The sequence below is a fragment of the Schistocerca nitens genome, chromosome 8, assembly GCF_023898315.1.
Source record: "Schistocerca nitens isolate TAMUIC-IGC-003100 chromosome 8, iqSchNite1.1, whole genome shotgun sequence".
NCBI classification, from domain to species: Eukaryota; Metazoa; Arthropoda; class Insecta; order Orthoptera; family Acrididae; genus Schistocerca; species Schistocerca nitens.
The window spans coordinates 247,538,458-247,560,950 of NC_064621.1; positions in this window are offsets into that span (position 1 = coordinate 247,538,458).

Sequence of the window (22,493 nt, forward strand, 5' to 3'; positions counted from 1 at the left end):
GAAATGTATTTATAACAGCTGGAGAGGTCTCTTTCGTACCCTTTATGCTTATGATAAGAGTGCTTTTAGCATGGTCAGTTGTATGTGTTCGTTTACTAACGCTTTTCTCCCAGTATCCCCAAAACTAAATCTATACTCCATAGTATTACGACATAGGCTATACATTGTAACACGATTGGTGCAGATCGCTTCTCGATCCTGTATCAGTTCACTTAGATTTTATTTAATATATGAGGCGAGCATTACTGATTGTTGGCTGGTGGCTGGAAGGTTGAAATGCGAAGTTGCGGACTGACAGACGTCCCACGTCTAGTGTGGAGCTGCGGCTAGAAGTCTATGCTCAAGTTAGGTGGAAATTCTGGGGTGGTTCTCACTCAGAAGTTGCGGTTTCCGGCACTTGATCCCCGATGCACGACAGCAGTGGTGCCTTTGGCCCTGAGTATATTTGTAGCATGGATCTCAACAAGAATCCTGCCTTTCCACTCCAATGTCAGGTGAAAAATTTTGCTCCATCTCGACAGTACTTCTGTTTGAGCAGTCCTGTGTACTGCGGTCCCCCCCCCCCCCCCACTCCCTCCCCACCCTGCCGCGGTACACTTTCCGTCCTCTTCTAGACACTGTGCGCGCTACATCCTCCATTAGTGATAGACCATTCAAACACGGTACCAACTTAAAAATTTGCACACGATCCCAGTGAAACTTTAGCAGTATTCTCCACTATTTTCAAGCTTTGAGGCAATTTCTCGTTTGTCACATTGGCTACGGAGTTACTCCCACCCCTCCAAAGAGAGATTGGACTCAGAACAGAGAATTTTGAATTCTGACTTTTCGTTTCCTGTAAGTCAACCCATGCTATTATTCGCTTCCTGACTGTCGTCCCACGCTGACTGTGCAGTCCGAGGGTGTACTTGTCACTTTTTTGTTATAGCACGAGTGTTATAGGATAAGGTGTTACTTTCATATCTTGGAGTTCATTATCCGAGCTACTCACAATTAGCGTGTTGTTTGTGCATCCTGGATGTGGACTTCATTCGGTTATTTCTCCTGTTTATTTGAAAAAGCGAGTTGCACAGACGTGGAACTGATTTGTTCTTCTTTCAGCCTTCCTAACAATGTCAGTCCAAGAGCCACATTACTAGCTCCAGTTTTTCACGTTAATTTTCTGTGTTTTTGTTTTCCAAAAGCAACGCTGGGGTAATATTCCATGTAATTTTTAAATCTGAATAAAACTTCAGTAATTTAGTTCATTTATGAGACCTACTTCCTACAATTTGTCTCATGAATGGAGACTATTATATAACAAGTATAATCAGGAACATGCTAAGGTATTGTTTTCCAGTAATGGTGTTTGTGATGTATGAAGGGATGAGGTTATTAATGTAATGCTGCATGATATGCTCACCTACTTACTGTGGTGACGAGCGGGTAGCACTCGTAGGTGTTTATTTTGGAGCTCAGACCGTTGTTAATGCAGACTAGTTTCTACATTTTATGGAACAGTTTTATACACGGACTGAAAGTTCAGAAATCCAGTTCACACTCTTACCACACATTATCCAAAAAACAAAAAAGTTGTATATTCCAAAGTTTTGTAAGTTTATTGTGTGAAAATAATTAAAAGAATACCCTTAACAACAATAAAATCCAAACACAGAAACAAAGTAGTATTTTTCAATCTCATTGTGTATGTTTTATCACAGTTTCGAATTCCATACCGTCAAAATGGGCAAAGTCGCAAAGAGAAGTCGAATTAGCGCCCTGGCACAATTTACAGCGATATCCCAGAATAGGAATATATGGAAGTTCCATACATTTTTAACAATTGTGAAGCACTGCCAGATACGCTAATTTAAAATATATACAGATATGGAGCGATTTTTTGACTTTGTATGGAAATTCAAAATATGTACAGATAACTTTAAAAATAGTGGAAAAGTTATGTAAAATTTATCCTGCAAACCAACATTTATTGAATTATCGATACCTGTCTGTAGCTCACTAACGACGGTTTGGAAGAACTAGCAGAGTGATTATGGCATACTTTTCATTGTACGTATCCGTCACGCACTGTCAACTAGAAGCCGAATGTTCCACACACCGCTACTTGTTCCAACGTTCGTGCACAGCTGTCTATTCCGGCTGCAGCAGGTTCACAGAGGTCGTTACTATAAACAGAATACTCTGATGTTAGTTACTGACTATTTCGTTGGCCAAACAAAACAATGGGATAGGAATTTATGTCTACATACACACATCGTCCATATACAGCCCTTTTCAATCCATCCCATGCATGTTCTACAGGGTTCATGCCTGGAGAATATGCTGGACACTCTAGTAGAGCGACGTCCTTATCCTGAAGGAAGTCATTCACAAAATGGGCACGATGGGGGCGCGAATTTCCGTCCGTGAAGACGAATGCCTCGCCAATATGCTGCCGATATGGTTGCACTATCGCTCGGAGGATGGCATTCACGTATCGTACAGCCGTTACGGTGCCTTCCATGACCACCAGTGGCGTACGTCGGCCCCACATACTGCCACTCCAAAACAGCAGGGAACCTCCACCTTGCTGCACTTGCTGGACAGTGCGTCTAATGCGTTCAGCCTGACGGGGATGCCTCCAAACACGTATCCGACGATTGTCTGGTTGAAGGCATATGCGACACTCATCGGTAAAGAGAACGTGATGCCACTCCTGAGCGGTCCATTCCTCATGTTGTCGGGCCCAACTGCAACGCGCTGAACGGTGTTGTGGTTGCAAAGATGGACCTCGCCATGGACGTCGAGAGCGAAGTTGTACCTCATGCAGCCTATTGCGCACAGTTTGAGTCGAAACACGACGTCCTGTGGCTGCACGTAAAGCAGTATTGAACATGGTGGCGTTGCTGGCAGGGTTCCTCCGAGCCATAATCCGTAGGTATCGCCATCCACTGCAGTAGTAGCCCATGGGCGGCCTGAGCGAGGCATGTCATCGACTCTTTCTGCCTCTCTATATCTCCTACATGTCCGAAGAACATCGCTTTGCTTCACTCCGTGACGCCTGTACATTTCCCTTGTTGAGAACCCTTCTTGGCACAAAGTAACAATGCGAACGCGATCGAACCGTGGTATTGACCGTCTAGGCATGGTTGAACTACAGACAACACGAGCCGTGTACCTCCTTCCTGGTGGAATGATTGGAATTGATCGGCTGTCGGACCCCTCCGTCTAATAGGCGCTGGGTTGTTTACATCTTTGGGCGGATTTAGTGACATCGCTAAACAGTCAAAGGGACTCTGTCTCTGATACAATATCCACGGTCAACGTCTGTCTTTAGGAGTTCTGGGAACCGGGATAGTTCAAAACTTTTCTTGATGTGTGTATCATCTGTACTGTCTGCTGGCTACGTTTCCGTACACATCGCAGATTCACACTCTGTATACGGTTTGGCTATAATGTAGGGTATTAAAAGAATTTCATATATTCCTATAGGAAGTAGTATTGGTCAAATATAGAAGAAAAATTCCAATGACGATATGTTCGGAAACCAGTACCTTCTGAGAAATAGGCCAAACTGTCATCCAATTCCTATGTCTCTGTTACGTAGGAGGAGACACCACAGCCAGTGCTGCATGAAGCTACCACAATCCTGACGCTTCCTTCAGCCGTTCTTTCAAATACGTCTGGCTCCACTCGCATTGTGTCACGTATGTCAACGCTCCTATAACGTCTGCTCCTCGTTGATGGAGGAAGCACACACCAATGCCTTTAACATCCCCACGTCCACAAATCCGACAGATTTCGGTCTGGCGAACGGGGTAGAGGTTCTAGCGGACCTCCTCGACCAATCCATCTCCCACGAAACGTTGCGGCGAGGTGCTGTCGCACGATCTGTAGTAAATGAGGTTGTGCCCCGTAGTGCTCAAAACTGCACTCGTTGTCTTTTTGCAAGGGTAGATTTCTCCAACTGCACTGGTAATGATCTCGCAGAAATCGGTGATACATAATACCTGTACACCGGTGAAGTGTATGCCACTTATGAGGCAGTCACTGACAGTTCCTACTCAAACATTGATACTAAAACGACCCCGATGCCACATTATGATTGCTCGAGAACTTGGTTCTGCCCAAACGTGCATATTTGCTGTGCCAATGAACTGCAGCAACGGGCCGTATGTCAACAGAGATTGGTTTCTGCGCATACACGGTGTCGCAGGAGGAGTGGTCAGTATTGAGAGATAGGGCAGGAACGATCGTTGAAATTAAAAAATCGCATATGAACATATATCCTACTCCGAATGGTTTCAGAAATAGAACACATTTAATGTGTTGTGTTACGTATTTTTTGCATTGTTCAGTACATCGTCAGGTTCACAAATGTACAATATTAGTAAATATTATAACAGCCGTTTTACAAAGTGCCAATGGAAAATACGTGTTTTTCACACATTTACCCCTAAGCATTAGCGTACGTGTTCACTACAGCTGTTGCACAGTTCACAATAAATGTTGGACTATCCCACCGTCAACTTCAGCTTTTTTGTTCACTCTCATAAGAACATGTGTTGCTTGCCTGAGTGCCTCTGCACGTTCCATAATGAGGACAGCAGCGTCCCTGGTGCGACCAAGTAGTTCATCTCGCGTATTCACCTTACGTTTGTACATCCCAGACTTCATCCAACTACATTGTAAGTAGGCTGTTTAGGTTTTTTTATTGGTAACGCCACGTAGCGCTCTGTATGAAAATCACTGGCTGTGCTGTGTGCAGTCTGTGGCTGGTTAGCATTGTTGCAATAGTCGCTATTGTAGTGTTGGGCTGTTGGCTGTTAACAGCGCGTAGCGTTGCTCAGTTGGAGGTGAGCCGCCAGCAGTGGTGGATGTGGGGAAGTGAGATGGCGGATTTTTGAGAGCGGATGATCTGGACGTGTGTCCATCATAAACAGTACATTTGTAAGAATGGATGTCATGAACTGCTATATATATTATGACTTTTGAACACTATTAAGGTAAATACATTGTTTGTTCTCTATCAAAATCTTTCATTTGCTAACTATGCCTATCAGTAGTTAGTGCTTTCAGTAGTTAGAATCTTTTATTTAGCTGGCAGCAGTGGCGCTCGCTGTGTTGCAGTAGTTCGAGTAACGAAGATTTTGTGAGGTAAGTGATTTGTGAAAGGTATAGGTTAATGTTAGTCAGGGCCATTCTTTTGTAGGGATTATTGAAAGTAAGATAGAGTTGCGCTAAAAATATTGTGTGTCAGTTTAGTGTTGATGAGAATAGGTAAAGAGCGAAATGTCTGAGTACGTTCAGTTCTGCTCAGCTGTTTGAAAATCAAATAATGTAAGAGGTTTATCAGCACAGTCATTCAATAATTTTTCTAAGGGGACGTTTCAACATTAACATTATCCAGGTAAGTGCAATTAGGACTCGCGCACCGAGGGTTCCGTACAAGGTTGATAACGTGTATAGATAGCTCATACATTCCGTAAACCGAGAATTTCGACAATTTTTATCCGGTATCGATGTTGACACTGGCAGGACAACAAAATATATGACGCAAACGGACATATCTTTTCCAGAATGAAATTTGCAGCGGAGTGCGCGCTGATATGAAACTTCCTAGCAGATTAAAACTGTGTGCCGGACCGAGACTCGGACTCGGGACCTTTGCAAAGGTCCTGAGTTCGAGTCTCGATCCGGCATACAGTTTTAATCAGCCAGGAAGTTTCATGTCGGACGTACCTTTTGACTGCACTGACTCAGAAGCTTAACTGTTCTGCAAGTAGGAAATTGATCTTTAACAGACGGACAGACAGACTCATGGGGAACGAATGACAAAAAATTACGTTTTCTAGTTGTTTGTGATAAATCTGTATTGTTTATTTTTATTTTTACTTCAACATCCCTATGTTTCAAGTTACAAATCAACAATTTTTGAATAAAATCTGAATTAAAAATTGACAATTTCAATTATGCTATAAATAATTCTTATTTTTAAGTACCTGAAAGAGGATAACTACGTAGAAAAAACTGTTCCATGGGTTATGCGGCACTTAATATTCCCTCGTTCAGTTTCTACATGCTTCGCCGCTTTCGATTTGAAGGGAAATTTAGCAAGAAAACAAAGTGGTCGAAATGAAGTAACGCCCAATACGTATGCAACACATCTAACGTAAAGGTATCGCGGTTACGATCTTAACTGACCAGGACTGATAGGAAAACAACTATGGTCTATGTTTAGTTATCATAGTAGTAGTAGTAGTAGTAGTGGTAGAGGGTTTTGTGGAGGCACGACGGCAAGGTCTTCAGCGCCCGCTCAGTAACAGATTGAGACGGGTTAGTTAACATAGTCCACAGTAGTCTACAGGAGTCTTAAACTCTAGTACATCTCTCTCTCTCTCTCTCTCTCTCTCTCTCTCTCTTTCTCTCTCTCTCTTTCTCTCCTCTCTCAGAAGAGACAGATCACAAACTAAGTAAATAAACTTGCCATTCTGCGTTTAGGGGCACAGTAGTGTGCGTCACATCAATTGCAGCGGAGCTGCAGACAGCCAGACGCCTGTGGAGAGGGACTCTCGGAGTAACACAGTACGCGCCGCTCCTGGGTTGGTGAGTCACGGCGGCGGGTGGCGGCGCGCGGCGGCGGGCGTACGGCTGCGTGTGTTTTTTAATTAAGAGGATCGCTCATCTGGCGCCGGCCTCGCGTAATTAAAGAAACGCACAGGGGGAGCCGGCGAACAGGCAGCGCCGGCCCGGAGCCCTCCAACCTCACGAGTGGCCGCGAATTCTCTGGAGGGCGCGTGAATCACCCGAGCCGGGCTGCCGTCATCAAAGCGGCTCTTTCAAATCTCGTGCCCCTCTCTCTCTTCCTTCTTTTTTCGCGTGCGTGCTGAAATTAGGAGCTGGCGCCAATGACACGATGCGGAAAGGTATCGCTTTTCCGCTGGGCGGCGCCACGTTCATATTTTATGGCCTCCAAAGGGCCATCCCCTGACTCTGTAAGCCGCTTTCACTTTTGGTGTTAAAAGAGGTCTGGTTTAATTTGCATTCCTTTTTTTTTATATACGAGTTTAATGTTCAACGTACAGTAAATTCACTGGAGCTCGGATTATTTTCTTTTTTTAAAGAATGGGAACCTGCAGGCCTTTGACCTATAAAGATCAGATGTCTTTCCTGCCTTTTAGCATCAAAAAGTAATATTCTGCTATAATAGTGGTTCAACTAAAGATTCTCTTTTATGGCCCCCTTTGTGCGCGATGCAATGCAGAAAACTCAGCCATTGAAGTCGCTTTCAGCAGGCTTCAAACGAAAATTAGTCATCAAGTTCTGGGGTTATTTGCAGTATACTTGTCTGACGCCTATGTTACAGGCTGCCCGGTTCCTGCCGCAGAATTGCTTGAGTAGGAAGATGTACACTGAGGTGACAAGTCATGAGATAAAGATATGCAGATATACAGATGGCGGAAGTACTACGTACACGAGGTTTAAAAGGGCAGTGCATTGGCAGAACTGTCATTTGTACAGGTGATTAACGGGAAAAGATTTCCTGCATGATTGTGACTACACGTTGGGAATTAACAGACTTCGAACGCGCAACCGTACTTTCCAAGATGCACAGTTTAAAGAGGGTGCTGAGAAAACCAAATTCCAGGCATACCTCTCATCACGGAAACGCAGTGGCCGACGACCTTTACTTAAACGGCCGAGACCAGTTGTGTTTCAATAGAGTTGTCAGTGCTAACAGACAAGAAACACTGCGAGAAGTAACCACAGAAATCAATGTGGGACGTACAACGACCGTATCCGTTAGGGTACTGAGGCGAAATTTGACGTTAATTGGGCTTTGGCAGCATACGAGTGCCTTTCGGACAGCACGACGTCGCCTGTAGGCCCGTCCTGGGCTCGTGACCATTTCGGTTGGCCCTAGACGAATGGAAAACAATGGACTGGTCAGATGAATCCCTATTTCAGTTGATAAGAGGCGATAGAAGGGCGCTGATTCCACGGAGCCATGGACCCAGGTTGTCAACCAGGCACTGTACAAGCTGGTTTTTGTAACATAATGCTGTGGGCTGGGCCTCTGGTCCAACTGTACCGATCACTGAGTGGAGCAGACCATTTGCAGTCATTTATCTAAATTATTATCGGTGAAATTTTCCACGCCACTGGGCCTCAACGCGATTGGTTTGAAGAACATTGTGGACGATCCGCGGGAGTGATCTGGTCTCCTAGATCGCCCGACATGAAACCCATCGAACATTTATGAGCCGTGATCGAGATATCAGTTCGAGCACAAAATCCTTCACGGGCAACACCTTACGCTACAGGCGCCATAGCTCAGTATTCTGCAGTGGACTCTGAACGACTTGTTGAGTCTATGCTACGTCGAGTTGCTGCACTACACCGGGCAAAACTAGGTCCGACGCGATATTAGTAGGTATCCCATGTATTTTGTCACCCCATTGCACACACGACGAGTTACTGACGCAAAAACTGCACCAGACAAATGCCTCTACCGGTTGAGCTGAGAGGGCTTATGCTGCCTCCAGCTAAATCTCTTATGAGGGGAGGTAGGCTGCCGCCACATTGGCTGTGGCATTGCGGGTCTTTGCTACAGCAAGTAGCAACAAGTTAAACCACTGACGGCAGAAAGCGGCATTGTAGGTAGCTATGTTAACACTGTTGCAGTACCCAGCTGCAGAATTACGGCGGTGACTTTTTTTTAATGACTCATTTGGTTGGTTGTGATGGCCTGCCTGAAACTCGTGTCACAACACACCCAATTTCTGGCCACTGATCCCCTGCATGCACGTAAAATCAACGCTCTGCCAGTATTTCAAGAAATCTTGAAATACATCGGGCTACAGCCAGCCTGCCGGTTTCATTTTTATATAGGATGCTAGTTGCCCAATCGAGAGAGAGAAAGGTGTCCGCCCTTGTTGTGTCAGTACAACGCGGGTTAAAGAACATACATGATGAGTTCCGAGGTGAAGATTCCATCTAGCAACAATATTTTCCCTTAATTTTACGTACCAGATTGCTTGAGCACTCTGGGTAGTACGCTTACTGTGTCATGGTGACACCGTTGTCAAATGATACTGTTGTGCAGGATATGCCAGTGTGACAGCTACCTGACGCCATCAGAAAACTGAGTTGTCAACACGGAAGGTCCTGCCTCCCATTTCACTAAGCCGATCACGCACTCCACATAAGATCTTGAGTAGGCGACGAGGAGTGCTACCTTGCACATTAGGCCCCCTCCTGAATTTCACCGCCTGACTGGCGCCCGTACTTAGAGGTTACTGATCTGCGTTTTTGACAAGGGAAGTGGTGCACTGCTGAGTGGACTATGTCCTAAAAGCCAGAGCGGGAGAACTGGTGTCGACTTTCGAAGGGGCAAAGAACTGGAGTTCTTTACCATTGGCAAGGGCTTCCGTAGCTTGCCTGTCTGAGGGTATAGCTTCATGTATCTATACATTTTATTTAAACTCGGAAAATTAGGAGAATGATTTAGGTAATAAACTACTTTGTGGAAAAGAGATGGAAATGTTTGCTTTATGACCTCGTGTTAGAGACATTTCTAACATTTATTCTGATTAGACAACCAGTAATTTAAGTTTCTTTCCACATGGAGCATCATGTTAACTTCATCTTTGGCCGGATAATGAAGGTAAACGAATTTTTTTGTTGGGACACGAAACTGTACAGCATTCTTGGTTTGGACACGAAGCAGAACGGTGCTCGTGGTCGGGACGGAGCTGTAACAGTTCCGTTCCGCTGGATAGGATTCGAGGCGAGAAATTCATCCTCTGCAGAGCTGCGGTCAGCACTTGCTGGCCAGGTTCCTTCTGATGTCATCGACGTCGCAGCTCATCTTTTCGCCGCTTAAAGTTGGTAATTTCTGGCAGCAAAGCGAGGCGAGAAGTAGTGCTAGAACGGGATAGGGGGGCCTTTTATGTTAAAGCATATGGGATCCCATATTAAATCGTGCTCTGGCATGATGGATTGATTTAGGTTTCGTTCCTATATTTTCCTAATACCACCAAAACGATTCAATCGTCATGTCTGGTGCGAAACTGTTTAATGAGTGTTCTTCAGTTATCTCGCTAGTTACTTACTTACACTTTATCTTAACAAGTAATAACACTGCGTGAAGGATTTGATAACTCGCCAAAAACCCTCCCAAAATTATCATTTAGTTGAAGATGACAAGCTAAATGATTAAAAAAGATCCTGCAGGATGTAACATTCTAGAGAATAAGGTAATGATGTCGGTAGACCCGCATGTCCGACGCCATTGAATGACGCGTGCAACCTTCCCGCGCCGGTACTGTGTGGCGCGAGGAGCGCCACTCAGGTGTCGCCCTCTGCCGACTGCCATGAGAGACGGCCGGAGCCGCTACAGGCAGAACGATCGCAGCGAGGGAGCGAGGCGGAAGAGCGGAGCCCCGGACTGCGTCAACCTGCTACGTGACGTGTTCCGGACAGAAGATGCCTGTCGTCGGTGTCGGTGAGACCACGGATAGTACCCATCATCAACCTTTTTGAGTTATAGTGAGCATTGGTGATTGGAACGGTCGCCGCCCAGGGGTCTGAATACCGGGCGTGTTCTGTGTGAATCAGCTGCGGCGTATATTTCGCAGTCCGAAAACTTGTCATGCTACTCATATGTACTGTATCCAGATGGCTATTTTCGTGTCGCTTCCAGAGACAAATTCGGATAGTTGTGTTTCCTTTTGTAAGTGTTTGTACTGAGGAAAAGCAATGGCCTTGCCGCTGTGGCTACACCGGTTCCCGTGAGATCACCGAAGTTAAGCGCTGTCGGGCGTGGTCGGCACTTGGATGGGTGGCCATCCAGGCCGCCATGCGCTGTTGCCATTTTTCGGGGTGCACTCTGCCTCGTGATGCCAATTGAGGAGCTACTCGACCGAATAATAGCGGCTTCGGTCAAGAATACCATCATAACGACCAGGAGAGCGGTGTGCTGACCCCACACCCCTCCTATCTGCATCCTTCACTGAGGATGACACGGCGGTCGGATTGTTCCGGTAAGCCACTCGTCGCCTGAAGACGGAGTGCTTTTTTGCATTGAGCAAAGATAGACAATAGAGGAACTACAGTAATTTTGATAGGATGAGCGCATGTGTTATATTCACTTCTGATTGTAAAGTTTCTCTTGGCCAGAGTACCACATTAAATTAAATTGCATTTCCATTGTAATTTTTTTTGGCATATTGTTTTAAATCAATTACTACATGTAGTTTCTTCCCCCATGAACCATGGACCTTGCCGTTGGTGGGGAGGCTTGCGTGCCTCAGCGATACAGATGGCCGTACCGTAGGTGCAACCACAACGGAGGGGTATCTGTTGAGAGGCCAGACAAACATGTGGTTCCTGAAGAGGGGCAGCAGCCTTTTCAGTAGTTGCAGGGGCAACAGTCTGGATGATTGACTGATCTGGCCTTGTAACATTAACCAAAACGGCCTTGCTGTGCTGGTACTGCGAACGGCTGAAAGCAAGGGGAAACTACAGCCGTAATTTTTCCCGAGGACATGCAGCGTTACTGTATGATTAAATGATGATGGCGTCCTCTTGGGTAAAATATTCCGGAGGTAAAATAGTCCCCCATTCGGATCTCCGGGTGGGGACTACTCCTTAGGACGTCGTTATCAGGAGAAAGAAAACTGGCATTCTACGGATCGGAGCGTGGAATGTCAGATCCCTTAATCGGGCAGGTAGGTTAGAAAATTTAAAAAGGGAAATGGATAGGTTAAAGTTAGATGTAGTGGGAATTAGTGAAGTTCGGTGGCAGGAGGAACAAGACTTTTGGTCAGGTGATTACAGGGTTATATTTACAAAATCAAATAGGGGTAATGCAGGAGTAGGTTTAATAATGAATAAAAAAATAGGAGTGCGGGTTAGCTACTACAAACAGCATAGTGAACGCATTATTGTGGCCAAGATAGACACAAAGCCCATGCCTACTACAGTAGTACAAGTTTATATGCCAACTAGCTCTGCAGATGATGAAGAAATTGATGAAATGTATGACGAGATAAAAGAAATTATTCAGGTAGTGAAGGGAGACGAAAATTTAATAGTCATGGGTGACTGGAATTCGTCAGTAGGAAAAGGGAGAGAAGGAAACATAGTAGGTGAATATGGATTGGGGGGAAGAAATGAAAGAGGAAGCCGCCTTGTAGAATTTTGCACAGAGCATAACTTAATCATAGCTAACACTTGGTTCAAGAATCATAAAAGAAGGTTGTATACCTGGAAGAATCCTGGAGATACTAATAGGTATCAGATAGATTACATAATTGTAAGACAGAGATTTAGGAACCAGGTTTTAAATTGTAAGACATTTCCAGGGGCAGATGTGGATTCTGACCACAATCTATTGGTTATGAACTGCAGATTGAAACTGAAGAAACTGAAAAAACGTTGGAATTTAAGGAGATGGGACCTGGATAAACTGAAAGAACCAGAGGTTGTAGAGAGTTTCAGGGAGAGCATAAGGGAACAATTGACAGCAATGGGGGAAAGAAATACAACAGAAGAAGAATGGGTAGCTCTGAGGGATGAAGTAGTGAAGGCAGCCGAGGAACAAGTAGGTTAAAAGACGAGGGCTAATAGAAATCCTTGGGTAACAGAAGAAATATTGAATTTATTTGATGAAAGGAGAAAATATAAAAATGCAGTAAATGAAGCAGGCAAAAGGGAATACAAACGTCTCAAAAATGAGATCGACAGAAAGTGCAAAATGGCTAAGCAGGGATGGCTAGAGGACAAATGAAAGGATGTAGAGGCTTGTCTCACTAGGGGTAAGATAGATACTGCCTACAGGAAAATTAAAGAGACCTTTGGAGAGAAGAGAACCACTTGTATGAATATCAAGAGCTCAGATGGCAACCCAGTTCTAATCAAAGAAGGGAAGGCAGAGATGGGGAAGGAGTATATAGAGGGTTTATACAAGGGCGATGTACTTGAGGATAGTATTATGGAAATGGAAGAGGATGTAGATGAAGATGAAATGGGAGATAAGATGCTGCGTGAAGAGTTTGACAGAGCACTGAAAGACCTGAGTCGAAACAAGGCCCCGGGAGTAGACAACATTCCATTAGAACTACTGATGGCCTTGGGAGAGCCAGTCATGACAAAACTCGACCATCTGGTGAGCAAGATGTATGAGACAGGCGAAATACCCACAGACTTCAAGAAGAATATAATAATTCCAATCCCAAAGAAAGCAGGTGTTGACAGATGTGAAAATTACCGAACTATCAGTTTAATAAGTCACAGCTGCAAAATACTAACGCGAATTCTTTACAGACGAATGGAAAAACTGGTAGAAGCGGACCTCGGGGAAGATCAGTTTGGATTCCGTAGAAATGTTGGAACACGTGAGGCAATACTAACCTTACGACTTATCTTAGAAGCTAGATTAAGAAAAGGCAAACCTACGTTTCTAGCATTTGTAGACTTAGAGAAAGTTTTCGACAATGTTGACTTGAATACTCTCTTTCAAATTGTGAAGGTAGCAGGTGTAAAATACAGGGAGCGAAAGGCTATTTACAATTTGTACAGAAACCAGATGGCAGTTATAAGAGTCGAGGGACATGAAAGGGAAGCAGTGGTTGGGAAAGGAGTGAGACAGGGTTGTAGCCTCTCCCCGATGTTATTCAATCTGTATATTGAGCAAGCAGTAAAGGAAACAAAAGAAAAATTCGGAGCAGGTATTAAAATTCATGGAGAAGAAGTAAAAACTTTGAGGTTCGCCGATGACATTGTAATTCTGTCAGAGACAGCAAAGGACTTGGAAGAGCAGTTGAACGGAATGGACAGTGTCTTGAAAGGAGGATATAAGATGAACATCAACAAAAGCAAAACGAGGATAATGGAATGTAGTCAAATTAAATCGGGTGATGCTGAGGGGATTAGATTAGGAAATGAGACAAAGTAGTAAAGGAGTTTTGCTATTTAGGGAGTAAAATAACTGATGATGGTCGAAGTAGAGAGGATATAAAATGGAGACTGGCAATGGCAAGGAAATCGTTTCTAAAGAAGAGAAATTTGTTAACATCGAGTATAGATTTAAGTGTCAAGAAGTCATTTCTGAAAGTATTTGTATGGAGTGTAGCCATGTATGGAAGTGAAACATGGACGATAACCAGTTTGGACAAGAAGAGAATAGAAGCTTTCAAAATGTGGTGCTACAGAAGAATGCTGAAGATAAGGTGGGTAGATCACGTAACTAATGAGGAGGTATTGAATAGGATTGGGGAGAAGAGAAGTTTGTGGCACAACTTGACTAGAAGAAGGGATCGGTTGGTAGGACATGTTTTGAGGCATCAAGGGATCACAAATTTAGCATTGGAGGGCAGCGTGGAGGGTAAAAATCGTAGAGGGAGACCAAGAGATCAATACACTAAGCAGATTCAGAAGGATGTAGGTTGCAGTAGGTACTGGGAGATGAAGAAGCTTGCACAGGATAGAGTAGCATGGAGAGCTGCATCAAACCAGTCTCAGGACTGAAGACAACAACAACAACAACGTGTAGTTTTCAAAAGTTTGGTTTTAAGAATGTCAGTGGATTTTACTGGATGGTTAGTTGCAATAAAATTATTCTTAAAACTGTTATAGTACTCCTACCTCCCCCCACCCCCTCCCCAGTCCTTCCACTTAAGGATCTGTTACAATTTTTGTGCCTAATTTGGTCTCCAATAATTATTACTTGAAACATGTTATCTTTTACACACTTGAATAAAAGTACCAATTGATGATGGCTCAATATGCCGAAACAAGTTTGTGCAATTAAAAATATTAGTTTTTGCGGAATAGATGGACTCAACTTCTCATAATTTAGGGTGCAAACACGACAGATATTAGAACTTTAAAATCAAATGATGTTAATATTCTACAAAATGGGGCTAATATTAAGATCTGGTTTGCCACAAACCAAACAGCCGGCCGAAGTGGCCGTGCGGTTAAAGGCGCTGCAGTCTGGAACCGCAAGACCGCTACGGTCGCAGGTTCGAATCCTGCCTCGGGCATGGATGTTTGTGATGTCCTTAGGTTAGTTAGGTTTAACTAGTTCTAAGTTCTAGGGGACTAATGACCTCAGCAGTTGAGTCCCATAGTGCTCAGAGCCATTTGAACCATTTGAACAAACCAAACATACCATCAGTACAGGGTGTCCATCAAGTCTACCTACGACCTGAAAGTATAGTAACTGGGAATGTATTACAGATAGAGTATCGTGGTTTGTTTTAAAGCGTTTAGCAGCTCTCAAAGATCTTATCCTCGGTCCTTTGTTGCAGCTCCGAAGTGTATCAAAATGGCGAGAGACCAGGATATGACGCAATGTGTCATTGCCCCCAAAAACCTTCACGACACACTTACGTGAGTGCCTGAAACTTAATGTTTGATGCGAACTAATGCATGGTAGGCTGTAGGCCCAGTCTTCTTTGCACAGCAAAGCATAACGGGAATTATATACCAGGACATACTCAAACAATATCTGCTATCTCAGATCGAAGAGCTGCAGTTGCCCGTCATCTTCTAGCATGATGGTGCCCCCCAACACTGGAATTCGAACGTACGGGTTGTGCTGAATGACACATTAGACATCCTTTTTGTGGGGTTAAGTCAAGTATTGCGTGTACAAAACACCAATCAAGGACATTTCTACCAATCGCACACGAAGCAACGAAGCAATCAGGACTGTTGTTCCTGCAATGCTGATCGTACAGAACTCAAATTATCCCTTGACGCTCTACGAGTGACAAGTGAGGCACACATTGAAGTTCTGGCGTAATAGTGGAAAAAATTTGAAAACTGTCAAATCTTACTTACAACAAACCATGATCATGATCACCATATACATTACTTGTCATTGTTGGTTTTTTTCAGTACGCCATATCGCTTGTATTACTTAGTCAAAATTACTGACTGAGATATTGTTTTCAAGATTAAATTGAATACTAATGACTAAAAATACACCAATATTTGTAAGTTGTTGTTTTAGTTTAAAAACTTTATATTGAAGCCATTTTCACAAAAACAGTCTATTAGGTGCCATCTATTGACAATCTGGCAACTAACATGCACGATAGCTGTTGCAGTTGTTTTACGCAAGCATAGTCTATCACGCGATTTCGGTCATACATGTCGATGCCAAGAATTCAGAAGGCGCCATCTAAGATTCCCAATTGTTATTTCATTGACGGACCTGGAGGCTCCTGTAAAACATTTGTGCACAACACTTTGTGTCACATTTTACGAGGTGAAAACATGGCAGTTTTAACAGTTGCATGGAAAGGTATTGGTGCCAATCTCCTGCCAGGCGGACGCTTATCACATTCGATTTTCAGACTGCCCGTACCAGTGTTAAACACTTCGGTCTCACCAATTTGCAGCCACAACATTGACGCACAGCTTCTCTGTGACTTTGATCTCATTACTTGGGACGAGATTTCAGTGGCTCCCAAGGCGCTTCATTTACTTATATCTCCATTGCTGTATTACCTGTCAGTGATCAATCAGGGCAGACTGCGAATTATTTGCACGAGTCAACTGGTAATTTCCAAGTTATAGTTTTTTTAATTGATTAGGTGACTTAATGGACATCCTATATCACCTAAAGCTAATTTATTCATAGGGATCGTCTTTGGGCTGCGTGGTTGTGAACTAAGTTGGTTGAAGGAATGCAGATACAACTTATTTCTTTGTGTACCTATATGTTTACAAGAAGCATTTCGGATTTTCACCCATTTGAAGCCGGCCGTTGTGGCAAAGCGGTTCTAGGCGCTTCAGTCCGGAACCGCGCTGCTGCTACGGTCGCAGGTTCGAATCCTGCCTCGGGCATGGATGTGTGTGATGTCCTTAGGTTAGTTAGATTTAAGTAGTTCTAAATTACACTGCCATTTATAATCTTCGTCAGCACAATGTTTTCAGCAACCCCCCATTGAATTCTGCACCTACCTTTTATTATGTAATCTGGCTGCTTCTGTCGCTTTTATTTGCACAGCTTTGACTCTGAGTGAGTCCGTTATAGGCATCATTTGGTCCGACCGTTTACGTCGGTATTGTGAGTGAGTAAGCAGAACGGATTTAGGACGCAGATACTACGAGTTGTTTGGATGAGTATCAGTCGTGTTAAAAATGCGTCGTGGTAAACTACCATCAGTCTCGCAGTGTGATGCGGGTAGGCGAGCTCCCAGTCTCCGAGACGTCCATCAGCGCTTGTGCGTGGCGTGCGCGCAGCCACAGGGGGAGATAAGGTTTCCATCAGCAGGTTGCCAGCGCACGCACCCTCAGATGACGCTTGTTTGTTCCTCACGCTGACAGCCGAGCCGGGCGCGGGGTTTGGCGCCCCGGCTTTTAAGCCACGTGGCCGCGACAGCCGATCGCGCGGCCTGTTTGCTCTGGCCATCACGCCTAACGGCGAAATATCGGACGCCATAACAGGACAATCTGTTAAGCAAACGGCTGGCGCGCTAACGGGCCAACAGCTCATCACGTGCCTAGTTTCCGGCACGTCGTGCAGCTTAAAAGCTGCAGTCCGAGACCGCTGCTTAGCAAGTAATTTCTTTTGTGTACCCAGAGGAGGCTCGTTCACTGGCGTCAGTGTCACTGTCTGCCGGCGAAAGACTGATATCGTGAAGAATATTTTGCTTCCTACTTTCATATAGCCGCACCGCACGTGTAGCCAGCACATCCGACAATGTTTCTGCTGGGCGATACGTTTATTGACCTCAAATTGGAGCTGAACACAGCTTCCAAAAGTTTTCGTACTGGCCGAAACGTCATCTCTCATATGGCATGCTTGTAACTCGCTAACACTTATGGAGAATGCTACAAATGGGTAGCTTTAAATTCTGTAACGTAAAGTACTGTATACTCACGAGCTTCTGAAATTCATGCTCTACTATAGCACTCCGTCTTCAGGGCACAAGTGGCCCATCGGGACCATCCGACCGCCGTGTCGTCCTGAGTTGAGGATGAGGATAAGAGGGGCGTGTGGTCAGCACACCGCTCTCCCGGTCATTATGATTTTTTTCTTTGACCGGAGCCACTACTATTCGGTCGAGTAGCTCCTCAATTGGCATCACGAGGCAGAGTGCACCCCGAAAAAAGGCAGCAGCGCATGGCGACTGGATAGTCATCCATCCAAGTGCCGGCCAGGCCGGCAACGCTTAACTTCGGTGATCTCACGGGAACCGGTGTATTCACTGCTGCAAGGCCGTTGCCTATGCATTACTATAGGGCGTATCGTAACTGCGCAAAATGGTAATTGTGAAACTGTATGACAACACAAGCAGATAAGTTGGAGTAAACATGGTTCCGCAACAAGCTGTTTGTGAACTAATTTCGAATGTGTCGTTACAGGCCACTACTAATTTCATGTGAAGTATATTTCAGGTTAGTAACAATTTCAATTTTTCAATTAATTTCCGGCTTGATGGTGCTCATATTTCTCACCGAGCTGGATGGCACAGTGGTTAGAATATTGGGCTTTTATTCTGGCAGACGACGGTTTAAATCCACGACCAGTCATCCGAAAATGATGGAATAGTTCCTCTGAAAACGGCACGGCCGATTTGTTTCCCTATCCTTTTGTAAACAGAGCTGGTTTCCCCGTCTATAATTGGCGCGCTGTCGACAAGATGCGAAACTCTGATCTTTCTTTTCCCTTCTTCAAATTTGCAGTAAGCGCAAATAATGTTCATGAATTACCACATCAGCAGCTTTTCTCACTGAATGCACGGTTAGGGATACTAGGTAATTGTGTCATTGCGGCACCTATTTATAATGTGCTGTCTGCTGAATTTTCAGCCGGCCGCGGTGGTCTCGCGGTTCTAAACGCGCAGTCCGGAACCGTGCGACTGCTACGGTCGCAGGTTCCAATCCTGCCTCGGGCATGGATGTGTGTGAGTCCTTAGGTTAGTTAGGTTTAAGTAGTTCTAAGTTCTAGGGGACTGATGACCACAGCAGTTGAGTCCCATAGTGCTCAGAGCCATTTGAACCATTTTTTGCTGAATTTTCTTGTTTTTGAACTTTAAAAAGTGGGCTTTGAACGTTAGTATGCGCAACAAATTTTTTCTGTCCATGTGATATATCTGCCTGCAACGGAAAGTTAGGAAGAGAATCTGTGACACGCGAACTTCAATCTTCGTCATTAAAATTCCCAAGCCTTTATCTTGAAACAGGTATTGATGTATCTTTTACTTTGAAGAAGTATTGACAGGCTGAATAGCGTCAAGCCATTTGCAGCGCGGCAATTTTGATTTTTCCTTAATGTACAAATCACATCTGATAGTGATTAAAGTCACGTATATGCAGATCAACCCATTACTTTGCCTCAAAAGACGAGGGTTTCGAAAATGAGTGTAAATCTAGCCACCTTTATCAATCACTTTTCTATTTGGTAAATGGAAAATGGTGCATATACGTAGAATATTCTCCTGCAAACGAAGCCACGAAGAGATAGCACTGTGCTCCGGCTCATGCTGACGCGCAACTCCCAGGGGACCACTAGAAGCAAAACGACATTGACGGTACACGTGGGCGCCCCCGGCCCACCGAAGGCAGATTCCCTAAAAATGCATTATCCTCCTGGCACAGCCGTGGCGGACGGAGCAAACTCTTTCCGAAAAGTTCGAAAGGCAAAGAACTACACGTGGTCTCGCAAATACGTTAGAAAGATAGCCTTTGGCGACTCACTTTCCGCATGAAGATCGTTTAACAATATGTCTTTTCTAGCAGTGTGCTTTCAGCACAGGGCTTTGTGCGTTAGCTGGTGAATTCGTAGAAGGCAGGTGGAGTGACGGATAACTTCTCCATCACCCAGTCGTGAGTCGGGAAAGCTACAGCTTGGGTATTCTGAAAAAGAAAAGGACGTCGCTGACTGCTTTCCAGAAGTTTTTGAGAGGAGACTGTGTATCGTGAGTTAAAGCCTGTTTCGCGTAACTTCTGAAATGGAACGAGTGGGAGAGAAGACTGTCGGCGGATGATTTTAAGATGATTCATAACGGGAGTACGTTAACATCACAATGATTGCAGGAATGCCTAGTGTCATGTGAACATAGTGATCAATAGTGGACAATGTTTGTTTCGGGGAGACTCTGAATAAAGCAAGCACAATAGACAAGCCGTCTATCCATTCTCGTCACAGATTTCAGTCACGTAGCAGGATTACTGTTGGCAAACTTCAATCTAGTAGCATTAGCATTGTAAGTTCATTCGACCATCAGCTTTAGTCCCTGACAACAGATTTCACCTCTGGCAACACATGGCTCGTGTGTGGCATACTTAGATGTAGAGAGATGGAGTTCTCTTGCAAAGCCGACTGAGATGACACATTCATCTGTAACACTGAATCGACGGGTCCACATGCACTTAATGATGTAAAACCCAGCGGCATCAGTTGATTAGGGCATAACGAAATTAACCATCTGCAAAGATTTTAGTAAGTTCACGTTGGCTTCTCACGAGTTGGCTAGGTGGGCAGGAAAGTTGCATCTCGTCCAATACCCTCTTTCCGATTGGCCATGCACTCACTGATTTAATTTTGCATTTATGTTGTGCGGTATTAATACGCCAGGAAGTTGATTCCCTCTCGAATTTTCTTTGCCAACTGTATTGTCGCTTATTATAAATTAGTTTAGTATCTCACTGTTGACGTTTTTGCTATGAGCTCCATCAGAAATATTGTAATGTATTTTATAAATTTGTCCATATTAAGAACTGTAATAAATATTGGGATAGATCAGGTGTAATGTCACTACCCAGTTTTTAGCGAGCGCAAGTGAACCGCAATGGAGTGTTGCAGTGGCAAACGTGGGTCGATAAGCGAAGTGTGGAACATATTCTTTAAAGTAACACACAAGCTGAAGAAATGCGAGACTGGCCAGCCATTCTCAGCAGTAACCTACGCGTTGCAGCGGTAATAGTGGAGTGGACAGGACCATGTCACCACACAAGAACCATACTGTGAGCTACGTGATCGAGGGCTGGGAAATAGTGCAATAAATGTGCTTCAGAGCCATATAAATAGGTGTGAATATTGGGGCATATTCACTTGGAGTGTAGCAGCCCCACTGCAATGCCAGGTCACGCCAGATGACGAGACAGCAGAGCACCGTGGCTGCAGCCGTGGGTTCAAGATCGGATTGGGCAAGTCGTCACCTGCCCTGAGCCTCCTTGTGGGACTCGTTGCAATAGCGCCGCTGACCTACCGTCCACTGCCTCCGCAGTGGATGCGAGCAGGGCCTGAGTCGCAGTTTGCCAGCTGATCGACATAAGAACGCTGACACAGCTGAAGTAAATTATCGCTGACGTCAAGGCTATGGTCTACTGTCAGACCGCCTGGCGGTACAGCATCACAGGGCCTTTATGCGTGCATCTCCTCGCCAGGGTGTATGCAGCTGCCTGCGAGCCACCACCAGCTACAGTCGCTGAAGTGGGGCCTGTCCGCCTCGCATTAATAACGACCTGATGTGTATTTAAAGTTGAATGAAACATTTATCTCGGCCAGCAGTGTTCTCATGGGCCCATTGGCCCGTTCAAATGGTTCAAATGGCTCTGAGTACTATGGGACTTAACATCTGAGGTCATCAGTCCCCTAGAACTTAGAACTACTTAAACCTAACTAACCTAAGGACATCACACAAATCCATGCCCGAGGCAGGATTCGAACCTGCAACCGTAGCGGTTGCGCGCTTCCAGACTGAAGCGCCTAGAACCGGTCGCCACTCTGGCCGGCCATTGGCCGGTCACTCATATTACCGAGTGCCCTCTGCACTCTACACTGGGCCAAAATTTTGAGTTGTAGTTAATAAATCTCTTTCATGAACTTAGTTAACAGTAATTTATGTGAATACCGGTACATGGAATTCGATATTAGGGTCATCCTTTTCCCATTAATTGCGTTAGTCAGATCTGCTGCATATTTTTTATTAAGCATTGAGTTTCGGGGAGCGATCTGCTGCTCAGTAGGTCCAGACTGATGCAGATCCACTAGAGGCTTACAGCGGTTTTTCGCAAGGTGTATAACACTCGTATTGAAACCTGGTAATAAAGGGAAGGCAGGATTGGTTACGATTGTGGACAGGGTCGTAATCAGTTACTGTTGGTTGCCTTTTACACTTACACACAATTTATTTTAAACTAGTAATTCCAGACTCAAGAATAAATAAAATACCACACGTTATTAATAAAGGAATAAACAACTGTGTAAATAATAGTGTTTTCAGTGAGCTACAATTTAGCAAATCACGATTAAATACAGATAAAACAGATAATATCTTAGAAACAAGCCACTGTGATCTGGGCAGAAGGCCTTACACGACAGGAATGACAATAAATTAAGAATTGTTTAAGAACTGGCTGCAATTTACAACTTACAAGTATTGAAATGAATAATACAATAATAAAACACAAGGAACCGTACAGAAGTTCCTTAAAGGGCACTGAGGCAGATTACACCCGCAGAAGGAGCGACTGAAAGAGCGTTC